The sequence below is a fragment of the Puma concolor genome, chromosome B4 (assembly GCF_028749965.1).
Source record: "Puma concolor isolate L17-30 chromosome B4, mPumCon1.1.hap2, whole genome shotgun sequence".
Lineage (NCBI taxonomy): Eukaryota > Metazoa > Chordata > Mammalia > Carnivora > Felidae > Puma > Puma concolor.
The window spans coordinates 139470006-139486392 of NC_141673.1; the positions used below are offsets into that span (position 1 = coordinate 139470006).

The following is a 16387-nucleotide window of genomic DNA, read 5'->3' on the forward strand; positions in this document are numbered from 1 at the left end:
TGATAAAAACATGTATTTCAAAGTGGGAACAGTTGTACGGTACAAAAGTCACTGTGAATCTTCAGCCAAGTAAATATGCAAACGTACAGCCTCAAAGATGCAGAATTTCATCTGTAGCTGAACGGTCACGTTTGACTTTGTTTCACTCGGGCTTTTAGAGTAAGTGGTGCCCTGCTCAGCAGACAGACAACTTCCCCATTTTTCCCCCTTTCTTCTAATAAGGAGACCACATTCTGTCTGTCAAACACTCTAGCCATTCCTAGGACACCTTTGGAAATCAGGCGAAAGGGCGTTAACAAGTGGGAAAATGGGGCAGCACGTGGGTGGTTCAGTTGGTTAAGCATCCGACTCTTGACTTAGGCTCAGATCATGATCTCACGGTTTGTGAGTTCGAGCCCCACGTTGGAATTCTCTCACTCTCCTTCTCTCTATCCCTCCCCCCACCCAAAAAAATAAATAAATAAAACTTAAAAAAATAAGTGGGAAGATGGTAAGGGAATGGAAACAAGCCATATAATCAGTGTTTTTGAGAAATTTGCCTGGGACAGGAGACACATCAGTCAGTAGGTCAGGAAGGATTTTGTCTGTTGTTTCTTCAAAGGACATAACAAAGATATATTTTGAGACTCTTAAAGCAGAGGTTTCAATCACATGTTATAAAGATGCTGAATATCATAAAGTTTAGATATTTAATCCCAACTCCCCCCTGCCCCGCCTCCCAAATTATCTTCTAAGCAATTAGTTTGAGACTTTGTGTTTGGGTTCTTTTTTTCATGTTGACATTATGCCTTTTGCCTTTCCCTAAACAAACTCTCTAACTCTGATCCTGGAGCAGAGGGCCTGTCCTGTGTCTCAGCTGCCTGCAGAGTTTCTGTCAAGTGAACGTCTGCTCCATAAACCTGTGCTTAAGCCTCATCTTCTTAGAGCACATTTTAAAATACCCTCCCTTCGTCAAAACCTGGCAGCAGGAAGTGACCCCAGTCCCGCTGTTTACCTGAAGGTCATTAGCAAGCAGCTCTGGGTTTGTACTCTGGCTCAACTTAGGTACGTGGTCTGTGGCCGTTCACAGGCCATCACCTTCTTTTGGTGGCCAACCTCAACACAAGACCAGCACAAGGAGAGCGCGGAGCCCACGCACAGGTCCTAGCTGGGCTCCTCCCCGCTGCCTGGGGTCTTTGCTCCCAGGTCCTCAGGCTACGCCCAGCTGCATGTGCTTCTTCTTCGAGTTTTGTTATTTCACTGCTCTCCCAAACGCAGCCCAGTAAAGAAGTGACAACCCAGTTCCAACTGTGGCAATCCAGTGACTGACCGCGTCATCGTCCGTTCCTCGCCTGTCAGATCAGGACACAGACAGGGATGCTTAAACTGTGCACCTGGCAGTGAAATGTTATCCATCATGGAAGGCCAGGAAGGGTTCTTACATGTGAAGCTAGCCCAAAGCCCATCTGTGCCATGTGCCGTGCACACGTTATTTTACAAATATTATGTTGTTGCTGATGGACGATGTGACCAAGAAAGATCCGGAAATAACTTTCTGGAAGAACAACCAAAATGTAACAGCTGTGGGCTGGTTTTTAAGAATGCTTCTAGATGACTTAAAAATAGCCATTAAGGGGCCCCTGGGTGACTCAGTCGGTTAAGTGTCCGACTTTAGCTCAGGTCATGATCCCGCAGTCTGTGCGTCGCAGCCCTGTGTTGGGCTCTGTGGTGACAGCTCGGAGCCTGGAGCCTGCTTCGGATTCTGTGTGTGTCTCTCTCTCTGCCCCTGCCTCTCTCACACTCTGTCTCTTTCTCTTTCTCAAAAATAAATAAACATGAAAAAAAAAAAGCCATTAAGCAGTTTCCCTGAAGAAATTAGAAAACCCGAGGAGAAAGTCCTGGCCATCTGGTCAACAGTGCAGATAGAGTGCCATGTCTGCGGCTCCCCCATGCGACCATGCCCGGGGGCCAAGGCGACAAGAAGGACGTGGATTTCAGTCTGTGTTTATAATCATCTTCTTATTTCCTCCATCCCATTTCCATCTTCCTTCCCGCCTGCCCCTCTGTGGACATTAAGCTCCAGCAACCATACAGAGATGGCCTGCCTCCCACCTCTGCAGATCAAACACTCGAACACAAGCCTACACAGTTGTTGTGCTTCCCTGACTTAAATTTGACTAATGCAGAGTGTGGTATTGAGAGTGGTTGCAGAGGAACAGAATCTTAAGGATGAGCTCTCTGAGTTATCTCTGGGTTTTCTGGAACTCGTCTCTGGTCTGATTAGATGTAAAGGCACTAATGACCCTATTTCCAGTGGTAAAGGAGTGTGTAGAATATAGTGGCGAAATAGCCCCTCAAATTTTCACCTTTATGTACGTGCAAGTAAGTGCCTACTGAGGACCAGGCTCTGGGTGGCCAGGCATTTATTGAGAACATCGTGATGAGAACAAGGAGTATGATTGGATCGGTTGGTTACTTCTAACTATGCTAACTTAGGAAAAGAAAACGATGAGCGTGGGGCTTTAAATTCCCAGATTAAGGGGCGCCTGGGTGGCGCAGTCGGTTAAGCGTCCGACTTCAGCCAGGTCACGATCTCGCGGTCCGTGAGTTCGAGCCCCGCGTCGGGCTCTGGGCTGATGGCTCAGAGCCTGGAGCCTGTTTCCGATTCTGTGTCTCCTTCTCTCTCTGCCCCTCCCCCGTTCATGCTCTGTCTCTCTCTGTCCCAAAAATAAATAAATGTTAAAAAAAAAAAAATTAAATTCCCAGATTAAGGTCTATATAAGGAATCCAAAAGCGCCTGGAATGGCCATGTAAGAAATCCTATCTCCTGTAGCCAGAGGGCCAAGATTTCTGAAAATTAAACCCAAAGTCTCATCCTGCAGGTGGATGGATTACAGCCCAATTTGAATTCCCAAATTCACAGGGTCTCTTTTAGTAGCATTAGGACATTTATTGGAAAGAAATGGGATTTGGAAGTTTGGTTTATATGAGGAAATTCTGATGAAGCTAGGGATCTTGACTTCCTAATTCTGGCAGCCTCCTTTGCCTTCTTTGCCAGTGGAATCCTCAGGAAATTTGTCCCCTTCTCATGCTGGAGCCCTAAGGCCCCCGGCTCCGAGAACTCACTGATAATCCTTGTTAAGATCTGCTCTCACCATTCTCCTTCCATCGTGGCCTGTGAGTAGTCCCAAATCTGTGATGGGGTGTGGTACACACCAAAAGAGCTGCACGATGGACAATTTGTATCAGCAGTAATCTGGAGAATAAGAATGGCAGTTACCTTAACATATGGGATTAAGACGGGACGAATTCGAAGTTTGGCTCATGGTGAATCTACTGAGAGTGGTTCACTGGCTCAGGGTTTCTGTTGAGGGGCCAGGAATGCCTCCAACAATGTGCTTGACAGATTGACTGAATGATGAACCCAGAGTGGATTTACCACATGAGGCCAGCCCCTCCCTGCCCCCCCACCCCCACCCCCACCCTGGGATGCCTTTCACCTCACGGGGCTGCAATAGATAATATATACCTGATTCTGAGCCATCAAGTTACCAACCAGCCTAACAGGGTATCCTGACCTAGCTGTTGTCTGACCCACCAGCACTGTTTTGTTACTGTCCGAGGACTTTCAAATATGTTGTTACAACTCAGGAAGATAAAGAAGATGGATTCTATTCCTCTTTTTCTGAGTTGAGAAAAGTTGAGAAGTTCACTTAGAATTATGCATTTTTTATATTCATTACAACAGTACATATGTCTACACAGCCATCCCTCCAGATGGCTAAGCCATCAAGAGAAAAATAGATCAATAGTAAATTTTATTTGATTATAAGTCATGCATTTAATCACATCTATCAATAAATATTAAGTAAGAACAGCTCAAGTTACAAACTTAAAATACCCTAAGTAAGTAAGGTTATATGAGAGCACATTAAGAATATGTCTGTGGTAAAAATACATCACAGCCCACATTGCGCAGAGTAAGTGAGATGTGTGGGAAATGACCTGCCCTTTTCTTCCATTAAAGGGCAGAGTTTTTTGAAAAAAGATGGTTCAATTTCCTCTCTCCAAGCTGCCTTTTTAAAATAACATAACATCACACATATCTTGACACAACTCCACATGATTCAGAGGCCCTTCTTCAAATATGACCAGACCACATTCACGGAGACTGAATCACCTCTAACCTTCCGAACTTGGTGAGGATTACTAATCAGGATGTGTTTTCATTCCTTAGATAGTATGGGAAAGTTCTGATTTTGACAGTGAAGCTAACATTCAATCAGTTATCACTGCAGCCCTAAACAAGTCCCGTGTTTCTTCTTTGCTCGTTGCCTCGCCAAGACTGAAAGACATCCCGTGTGAAACCGCGTGTTTGCCAGTGGAAATAAAAGCTGCCCGTCTCCGGAAAAATGAACGATTCCCGAGATGACATTTCAAAAAGGAATAAAGCAGCCTCATGAAAGTATGTGACATTCATCTACATCAGGACCTCCGTCAAGCCCCTAGCTCCCAGAGACACGCACGTCTTCCGGAAGACAGCTCCCGCTCCAGGCCCGAGGAAACTTGTTGGTAAAAGTCAAACATGATTTGGCATTTTTCTTCTGACTAAAACTCGGGGACTCACGGCACCTGCCGCTGGCACGTACGGACAAGTCTGACCGCGTGGCACAGCATGACCGGTGCCTGGCCTGCGCTGGCATGACTCCGCGAGAAAGCTCACAGAGGCCCGCGTCTAAGCCAAAGAGCTCTAAGAGCAGAAGGAATGGCACTCGAACTTCGAAAGCCTCCATTGGAATCTTCCTTCCTGCCAGACTGAGGCTCTCGATTTCTTTATCTGAAAAATGGGGCTGGGCTGTGTTTACCTCAAATGTGCATCAAAGCGAGCTCGTGCACACGGACTTGTGCTTAGGTCTGCAGGTCTGTCCACTTGGTAAATGCGGCCGCTATTAATAACAGCAAACACGAGCTGTCATGACTAACTAGCCTGAACTCCGAAGGGACTGATTTCTTTGGCTCACTCAGTCAGAATTTCCTTAGCGACTGGGGCCCAGAAGATAAAGAACTGTAATCACTTCCTGTGAGTGATGTCTTTCCCTCCGCTGTACCATGAGTAACATGTATATCATTCATGTTTAAGCGCCAGCCTATCTGAGAGCCAGATTTCCCCCTAGGCATTTGGTTAAATCGGCCCCAGAACAGTGATGGCTCACGGTTCTCCCTCCCCTCGCCCTCACCCCGAAGCACACTTAAAGACGGTCAAGCTTGTAGCGGCCGACATTCTCTCTCAGCCCCTCCCGGACAGCCCACTGAGGAAGCCACGGAGGAGAGGGGAAGAGTCTTGCCTGAAGTCGTCAGCTTCCACATCTCCCACGTGTGCCCGCGTTCAGGGCTGGTCCACAATGTCACATCCCGGTGGGAAGTGAGTGTGTGTGTTTTGTTTGTGTCCGTGGTCCTGTTGACAAAAGCCGGTGCTGCAGGTGTCCTCCAGAAATGATTACACGGTGATTCTCTTAGCTGAAAAGAAGCATAAATATTATTGACTCCCATCTCCCGGTGACCTCCGAAATCCCTACTTTCCAGAGACCTCGGGACTCTGTTTCTCTGATAGATTTTTTCCTGACATCAGTCTGCGGGGACAGAATTTGATGAGAGCAGTCATAACTGCATTCCTCTTCCTGTTGCCCACCTTCCCAGCCCCATCTCTTGGTATTTTCATAGCGGGGCACAGCATCCGACATGCCTCTCCCTCCCCCCTGCCTTCTCCAGAACCCCGAGTCTCCCTGGCCCCACATTTATGCACGTAAAATTCTCAGTAGGCACTCCAGCTCCCTCTTCCCAGAGGCAAACTTTCTTCACGGTGTAATTTACTCAGATGGCAACAACAAAGTAGAAGCAAATCAAGAAGGCAGGGCACAAAAGCCCCCTGTGGCTGTGGGGCAGGACGCTGGAGAGCGACCTCAGGACCTCACGCAGCGCCCCCACCCCTGACAATGCCAGGCTGGACGGAGCGCAGAGGCCACCCTGGGAGCCAGCGTGGTGTGTAGATGGCGGTGGGGGCCTCGCACACATCAGGCATCCACCCAGACTGTGTGCTCCGTACAGAAGGACAGAAAACCTGTGTTTAGAATGTCACTAAGGAAACCCAGATGCATTATCTTTGCCAGAGGACAAAAGGCAGTGTGGTTAGTGCCTGACTCGAAGCCACTGGGCCAGAGAACATGTGATAAGGATGTTGACGAGGTGGGGGCAGGGGTTGAGGAAGAAAAGAGCGGCCACAGTTTTTATACAGTAGAAGAACGCTTCCAGAAGAGTTCCAGAAGAGTTCCACGGCTCTTTATCATGCTGCTGGCTTTTTGCAGGCAATGAACAGTCGAAATAAAGGCATTTCAGTCTTTCCACTCGAGGACTTAGGCAGCCATAAATTCATCTTTCAAATACCAAGATTTTTAAGCACTGCTTTTTGTTCCTGCTTTGACACCTGTAAAACATATTTTATTTCACTATGTCGTGCACAGTCGTAAGAGTATGTTTTGACCCCAGAATTATGTTTGACCTCAGGATTTTGAAAGTATATATATATTTTTTCAACTTCCAAACTCTTACAGCAAGAGAGCATATTGTGTGTGCACTGATGTGTGCGTGTGTGTGCGTGGTGGGTGTTATGTGTACTGTGCCCTAAATTTTATTCAGAAGCTTAGTTCCATTTTAATGCCAGTTAATTTTTAGCACTATTAACAACACAGAAAATTACTCTCTAAAAATAAGTTGAAATATGTTTATATTTGTGACGTTTAGGCAATAATACTCTTCATGCACGATACCCTTTAACAGATTACCATCCATAAAAAGATAACAGGAGCCTTCATTTATCATACCATAATAACTTCCCGGCTACTCCTGAGGTGCGTGCTGTGGACTTATTTCCACGTGGGTCAGCCCGGTTTCGACCTGTGTCAGACTGGCGTCTCTTCTCCGTGCGGTCACGCACATTATTTTCTCTTCCACTGCCGCGTCTTGATTATAATGTTACGAATTCAGGCTATTAAAATATAAAGATAGTAAATCATTTGAATTGAAGAGTCTACAGTCGGCATCTCGATCTTAGATCATCTAAGCGAGGACCCCACAGACCGGGGAAGGACTTCACACCTGCTAAACACAGCTGAAGTGATGGTGGATCTTTCTGTTGTTCCTTAAAGCAACAACAACGACTTGGCAGTTTTTACACACACACGTACATGGGCACATCTTTACAGATTATGCTCATATTTTTTATTTGGGTATTATTTGTTTTGTTTTGTTTTAGGCTGACAGCATGAAATAGATGTGGTTCTAGGAAACCAGTGTCTAACCCATGGGACTCAACAGCAAGTAGATAATCCAAAGCTCAAAAAACCATATTCAGTAGAAATATTTGGCTCTTGTGATGGACACACCTGGAATCTAATCTACATGACTGGCATGAGTCATCTATTGATAGAGTATGAAAGAAACCAGTGCCCAAAAGTTTGAAAACAGACTGAAGAATGAATTAGTGGCTTTTTAAGAAAAAAAAAATAGAATTGTGCCAGGACGATAAGACAAACTTTGTGGGTAACGACAATTGCAAATTACAGGCTCCGAGATGCAGATTCAAAACCCTTTTACTAAAGGAACTGTCTCTATTTCCATTAACCCATTTACTTTAAAGCATTTGTGCAGAGTCTACACTGTTACAGCTCCCATACGATTGATACACAAACACAAGAGAACATTGTTCAGTGATTGGAATTGCAATAGATAATTCTGACTGCCTAGTTACAAGTCGGAATTCGATATAGCCAGAAGACAAATCCTAGAAATCTTTTTTAAAATGACACGTTTTGCTTGTAATCATACTGGGTGTAGTTGCATTATCTAAAGGGAGATCATTATATTGTGTGTATTAGAGAAGCAGCATGGTCTGACTTGGAGATAAACTTGAACATATAGCACAGAGAAGCACTTTTTTAACGGGCCTTTACGGTACTCAATCATCACCGTCTAAATACGTTGAAATAAATTTCAAATAACATACTTCAGATTCAAGACTGTGCAGAATAAGGCATTTTATTACCAATATGCATCCATTTAACATCATATCATTACACAATTGCACATTTGTACAAAAACATTTAAAATGGCACTGGTTAAAACTGTCCTCTCTCTGAAAATGCAAGACGTAGATACTTCCTTTTGAGAGAGAGAACATGTGAGTGTGCTTGCACGGGGGAGGGGCAGAGAGAGGATCTTAAGCAGGCTCTGTGCCCAGTGTGGAGCCTGGCTTGGGGCTCAAACCCATGACCCTGGGATCATGACTTGAGCCCACATCAACAGTCAGGCACTTAACCGACTGAGCCACGCAGGCGCCCCAGGAAAGATTCTCTCAAGATTCTTTAGCTCAGACCCTGATGATATTTTTTTTTTTTTCTCTATTAGAACACACAAAAAAACCCAGACGAGTATAAGCACTACAAAATAAAATATTAGTAAATTTTTAAAAATCATATCTTGGGGCACCTGGATGGCTCAGTCGGTTAAGCATCCCACTTGGGTCAGGTCATGACCTCACAGTTCATGGGTTCGAGCCCCGTGTTGGGTTCTGTGCTGACAGCTTGGAGCCTGGAGCCTGCTTCTGATTCTGCATCTCTTTCTCTCTCTCTCTCTCTCTCTCTCTCTGTCCCTCCCCTGCTCACTCTCTCTCTCTCTCTCTCAAAATAAATAAGCATTAACAATCACATCTTGATTCTAATTATTCTTCTTGAGGCACAAGCAGCTCTCCGTAAATCACATCTCAGATAAAGATAAACTAACAGAGCAGACAGCCCCACGAATTAAATAGGCTTTTCCCATCCAGGCTTCCCACCTCCTTTCCAGGTGTCTGAGGTCTTAAATGTATCTATTTTAATATCTGGGATAGGGTGAATTTTGACGAGCATCTATTCATATAAAATAATAACGACCAGTAACATCATCCACCATAGTTAGTTTCGCATTTATGATACAAAACTGCTTGCAAAACACCTCTAACCAATACAGAAGTATGCCACCCAGTTGGTGCCTGCAATAAAGGCATTTTCTATAAGCTTGCAGGGCAACACGGGTCAACTCTGAGAATTCATTTGCTAGCCAGCTTTCACTAGGATGAAAGGAAAATGCATATCTGCTGTTTTGCAGCAAGCAAAGGACACAGGCAACTAATGGAGGGGTGGTTAATCTTGTCGACGATGTACAACTCGAGGTACATTTATATGTTTTAACAATATGCAGTTAATTTTTGCAGAATGGATAAACAGAGAAACACAACTCACGATTTTCTCCATCCAACCTGGATCAATACACATCAGAGAACACGTACATTTGTCACTGTCGGTTAATTCCCGTCACATGTTGGCTATCCATTTAAAAGTCAGACAACATAGGGGTGCCTGGGGGGGCTCAGTCAGTTAAGCGTCTGACTTCGGCTCAGGTCATGATCTCACAGCTCATGAGTTCGAGCCCCACGTCAGGCTCTGTGCTGACAGCTCGGAGCCTAGAGCCTGCTTCAGATTCTGTCTCTGTCTCTGTCTCTGTCTCTCTCCCCCTCCTATTAAAAAATAATAATAAAAAAAGTCAGACGATGTGTCTAGAGTAATAGACCGTGGTGGCCACGGCGGATCAGTCAGGAAAGACACTGGGGAGAACACCAGAAAGGACACATGGGCACAAACTGGCTGAATGCTAGCCCTGCCTCCTACCAGATTAATCCTCAGACAACATCTCTTTCCGACTGCCATCCTCGGGAATGGGTGCTGAGGAAGTCGGGTGCTGTGGCCAGGATGCCTGCAATCAAAACCCAATGCAGTTTCTCTCTGTTGTGCGATTCCGGACACATCCGGAGACTCACCTAGTAAATTTTATGGGGCTCCTAGAAAGTAGTATACCCTTCACGATGTGGCCAACAAATGAGTGATGGATTCATAGTTACATTGTCTTTAGGATATGTTTACCCGGACTGAGCAGTGGGAAGGCGATGCCAGCATAAACGAAACTAAGGACAAAAACAGGAGTGAACACCCAGCACCCCCTGGCCGGTTCTCCTGCGCCTGCCTTCACACCCCTTGGCCACAAACATATATTCTTTGCAATATGTCTCTTGGCAGGACTGACCGAGAGGGAGACAGGACCAGAGCCAGAGTGCACAAGGCTCAGTGTGGCAGACGTCTTCAAGGTCACCGCCGGCTGCTGAGCTGAACGTCCCCCAGTGTCCTCAAAGAAAGGAATTCCTGGATTCCTGGAATGCTAGGATAACCCTAGTTCATACTCAGAACTGGCCACGAAGACGGAAATGCATCTCAGTTTTATTGTAAGTTCTGTCCAAAAACCTGTGCGAATGCTCTTACCTAGACAACTGTCATCAGCATGACCTAATTCATAGTATGAAACAGTAAGGGCCTCGGGGCTTATCCGAAGTCTAAGGTTTGCAATGTCACAGGAGCAGTCGGGACACCTGAGTACTCTGGTAATGAAGGGGACGGTCAGTGGGTCTATGAGCAATGGAAGCAGTGATCACGGTAAAAACAATGGGTGTCTGCCGGGGCGCCTGGGTGGCTAGGATGGTTGAGTGTCCAACTCTTGTTTTTTTGACGTTTATATATTTTTGAGAGAGCACACGAGCTGGGGGAGGGACAGAGAGAGAGGGAGACAGAGAATCCAAAGCAGGCTCCATGCTGTCAACAGAGCCTGATGCGGGGCTCAAACCCATGACCCGTGGGATCAGCCGAAGTGACTGAGCCACTCAGTTGCCCCATGAACATCAGATTCTTGACCTCAGCTCAGGTCACGATCTCCTGGTTCGTGGGATCAAGCCCCTTGTCGGGCTCCACGCTGACTGTGGAGCCTGCCTGGGATTTTCTCTCTCTGTGCCCCTCCTTCACGTAAGCTCTCTCTGTGTCTCTCTCAAAATGCATAAATAAACTTTTAAAAAAGCGAGTATCTATTGACAATTTATTTCCTAACATTTAACGTCGCTACACAGCCTTCTTTCGACCTCTACTGGGAATAAGCAATAAAGCTCTGCATTTTCGAAGCAACGCCTGACTGACCTCCTGGGTGAAAAGCATCTTCCTGGCAGAAAAGTCGTCAGCGTGATGATGGGCATAATCAGAAATACAGCAGCCAGTACGGGCAAAGGGCCCAACTCACCTGCTGTCCACCAAGGACACGCCTGTTTCCGGCATCCAGCAGCACAGGGCAGGAGCAAACGTTTTCCTTAAAGGATCCGTAGGAACTGTTTGCAGTGTTGTGGATCCTCCTGTCTCGGCTGTAACCCCTGGACCCTGCCACTTCAGTGTGCTGCCCTCTGCGTGCTGCCCTCTGCCAGCCGATCTAGCCAGGGATTCATCAGGAAACCTGTGACTCCGGAACCTACCCACCCCCCCTCCCGCCCCGGGGCGCTTCCAGAAGTCGCTCGTTAACATAACAAAAGACACCTTGAAGCTCTTTTCACTTAGAAGTTCCCCAGGGTTTTAGGAATTCTGTGCCAGGAACAGGGTGAAGACCAAATGCATATTTCTTGTAGCTCAGCACTCGGCCGTGGCTTTGGCGTCCTGTAGCCTCCCGGCGTGGCCGTGAAGGCAGCTCTGCTCACGGAACACATGCATTTTTCCCTGCAGGCCCAGAATGCGGCTAGGCCCGGGCGCCCCCTCCCCTGCTGTGTGCACCCCGGAGACGCCAACCTTGCAGCTGACGAGAATATCCCAGGATCGCGGTTCTTAAGGTACAGCTCTCCGGAATAGCCTGTGAGGAGTGTGTGTTCTCTGGCCCTCCCTCAGGCTGGCTGGAGGAGAAATTCCGGGGTGGCCCAGCAGCCTCCGGCCTAACAAGCCTTGCAGGGGGGACGGGTCCCTGGTACGTGAGAGGGAAATAACGCGCCTGCCTTCCGTTCCCAGAGTATTGGGGTTCTCGGTCAGGGTCTTGTCGGGTTTTCCTCGGACTGAGACACCTCCCGATTTCGGTTTCCTCGCGAAGCTCCGTGGGCTGTTGGCACAGGGGGTGAAGCCTCTCCCGGATCCGCGTCAGGTTTCTGCAGAGGCAGAACGTCGGTTTGCACACATTTCTCGGTGCCGCCGTGAGCGTGGAAGGTGCCGGTCTGCCTCCGGGCACGGGCCTTCGGGGCCCACGGGAGTCCTGGCCCCCAGCCGCCCCTGTCCCCTGCTGTACCTGGTGTTCGGTAGGTGTGTCCCACACGTGTTTGTTGAACAGATAAAGAAAATGTTGTCCCGTGTGTTTTCAACTCGAGACCCTTCTGAGACAACAGCTTGGGTTAACGGGCTTGGCCAAGTGCGTTCGTGCATCTAAGCGTGCGTCCTAGCCACTGTGTCACAAAGCGAGAAGTGTGTTTTTGTTTTTGTTTTTGAGAGACGGAGAGAGCAAGCAGGGGAGGGGCAGAGAGAGAGAGAGGGAGAGAGAGAGAGAGAGAGAGAGAGGATCCCAAGCAGGCTCAGCACAGAGCCTGATGTGGGGCTTGAACCCACAAACCGTGAGATCATGACCTGAGCCGAAACCAAGAGTCGGATGCTTAACCGACTGAGCCCCCCAGGCGCGCCGAGAAGTGTGTTTTTGGATTTTCTGTCTGTAGTTGGCGTATTCCCAGTGCTCAGCCTGGAGTTGGGGAAGCGGTGTTGGGCTCTGGGAACAGTGACATCGATGGAAACCCCTGTGGGGTGACCCCAAATCTGCCCGAGAAACAGTGCCACACATCAGAGGTCTGTGTGACATGAGCCCCTGTGCTCAGGGCCGTGTGAGTGGCCTGGGCCTTCCGTGTCCTCCTCAGGCTCCTCGCCGTGACGCTGGCCCCCAAGGCACGGTCATGGCAGGAGGGCGTCCCTGACCAGGCACCTTGTCCTCACCCCCACTCTGGCCTCCACCCTCCCAGTGCGGCTGCCCCCCCCCCAAACCTCACAAAACACCCACATGTCACGACAGGGAACGGGTTAGCTCAGCGCCCAGCAGCACCCACGGCGTCCAGTGGTGACCGCAGCTGCAACGGTCACCTCGGGCCATCTGGACACCGCTCAGGCCGGTCTCCAGCCTACATATGCCCTCCACGCCTCCCCCTGCAAGTCCCCCTCACTCTGCCTCCTCCTCCCCCCCAAGGAGGCTCCACTCTTCACCAAGTCAGGCCAGTCCTCGGAGCTTCAGAAGGGGGCTAGACATCTCATTTGACCTCTCGGAGACACTTCAAACCCCTAAGTCCTAAACCCCCCCGCTCGCTCCCCAGACGGAACCTGCTTCACCCTTGCACCTGGTCCCCACCCCCCCAGGGTATCGCGGCTCCCCCCCGGTGCCCCTCCCAGATGCCATGGCCTCCAGAAGCTTCTCTAAGCCCCCTCCCCACCCTCCCGCCGGGCACACTCCTCCTCTGCCCTCAGACTTGTGTCTGGCTTGGAGCTGCGTGTTCCCTCCGGCGCCCGTCTCAGCCTTGACCGTGACTCTGAGGAAACCGGGATCTGCTTTGCTCTTGTTCTCACCACTGTATCCACATAAAGTAAATACTGGTTAACAAAACTGGAAATGTAGATCATAGTGGGGTTTTTTTCCACACTGATATGCTTTTACAGTAAAAGCATATATATTCAGTGTGAGGAACAAAAAGTCTACACACACACACACACACACACACACACACACACACACACAGAAATATGAATCCACACATAACCTGCCCACCACCCCAAAACATGCCACTTTCCAGAAATCATAACCTCAGACTATTTGACTTTTGTTCTCCGCAACTCAGATATGTTTGATGTTCACAAATGTTTCTTTCTTTAAAAAAAGAGAGAGAGGGGGGCGCCTGGGTGGCGCAGTCGGTTAAGCATCCGACTTCAGCCAGGTCACGATCTCGCGGTCCGTGAGTTCGAGCCCCGCGTCAGGCTCTGGGCTGATGGCTCAGAGCCTGGAGCCTGTTTCCGATTCTGTGTCTCCCTCTCTCTCTGCCCCTCCCCCGTTCATGCTCTGTCTCTCTCTGTCCCAAAAATAAAGAAACGTTGAAAAAAAAAATTAAAAAAAAAAAAAGAGAGAGAGAGATCACAGCACAATACTGTTTTGAAGCCTGTTTTGTTTTCTACTAGACCATGGTGATAGTAACACAAAGTGTACATATAGGTCTTAACACATCATATTTTGTACATTAATTGTGTTCACCTTGTGTAGACCCGTCATACCTCCATGAAGCTGGAAAATAGTGAAAACACAACACAACACACATAACATAGCAATTCGATGCCGACATACACGGACCCAGTCCACACTGCAGCGGCCACACGCCGCTAGTCTGTACTTTGGCCGAATGAGTTTCTTGTGTCTCGGTTTCTCCATCGACTCAGATAACGCACGTATTTGTACGTTGCATCATGTTTGACATCGGGATGCGTCTTGTAATCCATAGCCACTTAGATGTAGCTCAGTGCAATACTCCCCCTCCTTAAACGATCAGTAAATAGCTGTAGCTGCCAATATGAGGGTCTCCTGGAGAGACATAGACATATGCTCACAGAAAACTAAGACACCTCGATGGACCCAGGCATCCTGTCCACCCCCCTCAGGTGACTAGATGCATACACACTACTCCATAGCAAGACAGTGATCACCAGGCAGTGAGATACTGTGCAGACAGAGGGGAAACAATCAGGGATTCCAGCGAAGTAAATGCGGAAGAGAATCCAGAGGCCACGGGGAGGGCCAGGATTGCACTGTGCCGGCTGGTGGGAGACCTACCTCCAATCTCCCCTGTCGTCGGGCTTCTTTTTCTGTTCCGATTGGATTGGGCACAGTAATCCCTCCTGCGTGGTGCCATGGCATCAGGTCAACCCACGTCGTCTTCTTGGGTTTGATTTGCATTTTAAGACTAACAGAGTTGATCAGCCTGGTTCCAAAGGACAGGCTACAAGGTCCCTGGAGGTAATATTTACCAAACGTCACCTCTAATTCGAACCGTACGTCAAGATCCAAGAGGTATGTTGTAGAACCAGCTTCTCTTAGAAACATTACATAGGGCAGAGCAGCAAAGAGCATGCTATGGGAGAGTGGGATTCAATGTTCATTAGTGAAATTACAGTTTTGGTGGTTGTACTTGAATGGTGCCGCCCGGCTTCTAGAAGATGTTCCTCATCGAGGGTTATGCTAGTCAAACCGCTGTTCAGCTGTCCTCTGTCGCTGTGGAGAGGGTGGCCTCTCCGACCCTCGGCCACCCTTGCCTTTTCCAGGCTGGATGCCCATGGGGCTGATGGGGAGGCCCCCTGCCCACTGTTTCTGGTGGGATGGAGTAACGCCAGGACAGAGGGTGATTGTCGGCCGTATCCCTTGCTTATTCCTCCTTTTTACACCTTTCAAAATCATCATTTCCTTCCATTTCCAGAGCAAAGCTTCAGGGTTCTTGCTACTGATTAAAAGAAAACCCCTTTCCTGCACTTTTACATGACTTAACTCATTTTTCCCCAATTTTCCCCCTCGTGGTTCTCAAGCCTCTCTGGAGTAAGACTCCTTGCAACCCCTAGCGGAAAAATGCAAAACCCGGAAAATGCGACATAAAATTACATAGAGTTGGAGATTCTTTAAAGCTGGGTCAGCAGCCCCTCTGTTGGAGCTGCTCGAATCCAAGCTCAGGAACATTCAGGCTGTTGAATTAACCATGCATCAAATATGTGATACGGTCAGAGGGTAATACGTTTAAAAAGGTAGGTATGTTCTAAGGGACCACTTTTCTTGTCTGCTCACTCTGAGCACCGGTGTTTTACCTGTAATTTTCAAGTTGAATTCTGCCCGAGGCAGCACAATAGGAAAGAAAGTTCTTGAATTTGAGGTTTTAAAAGGACATTGAAAGAAGAATCATTGAAAGTTCCCTGAACTCACACTGCAGAAGGACTTCACCAAATGCTTAATTTAATCATGTGTTTTATAAAGGCAATGATTACAGTGACACATGGGGAGTGTTTGGTACTGACTTTGATCTCTTCTGATTAAAGAATTGACGGAGCAAAAGTGTCGACGTGGCTAATGGAAATGTCCCTAACCTCATTCAGTCTAGCTTCTGCTATTCTTTGATTTTGTTTCTGTGTCATTTAATGATCCTAATTTGCACCCAAAAAGGCATTTCATTGTATCAGAGACTCTGGTATTGTGTGATATCATGCAATCTGCAGCGGACCCTAATCGGATAATGCGTAGCGTTTCCATTAGCTCCACACACTTTAATTAATTCAATTCAGGACTATAAGGTTCCTTTTCTCCTTCGGTGGGCTTCTGAAGCCACCTGTTCCCCCTTTTCCAAGAACTGTCCTTTTACCCGGCCTGTATTTGACATTTTCTTGGCCAGCTTTGACATCTAGATTGTGGGGATGTAATG

The 16387-nt window shown here is 47.8% G+C and overlaps 1 long non-coding RNA gene across 1 annotated transcript; it reads right to left on the reverse strand.

The window, feature by feature from the left end:
- Window positions 1-3756: 3756 nt before the first annotated feature.
- On the reverse strand, window positions 3757-11406 carry LOC147579562 (uncharacterized). Its single transcript, XR_015254080.1, has 3 exons — window positions 11185-11406; window positions 6858-7021; window positions 3757-5496 (listed from the first exon to the last, which is right to left on the reverse strand). It is a non-coding gene; the product is annotated as an uncharacterized LOC147579562 (long non-coding RNA).
- Between the last annotated feature and the right edge of the window lie 4981 nt (window positions 11407-16387).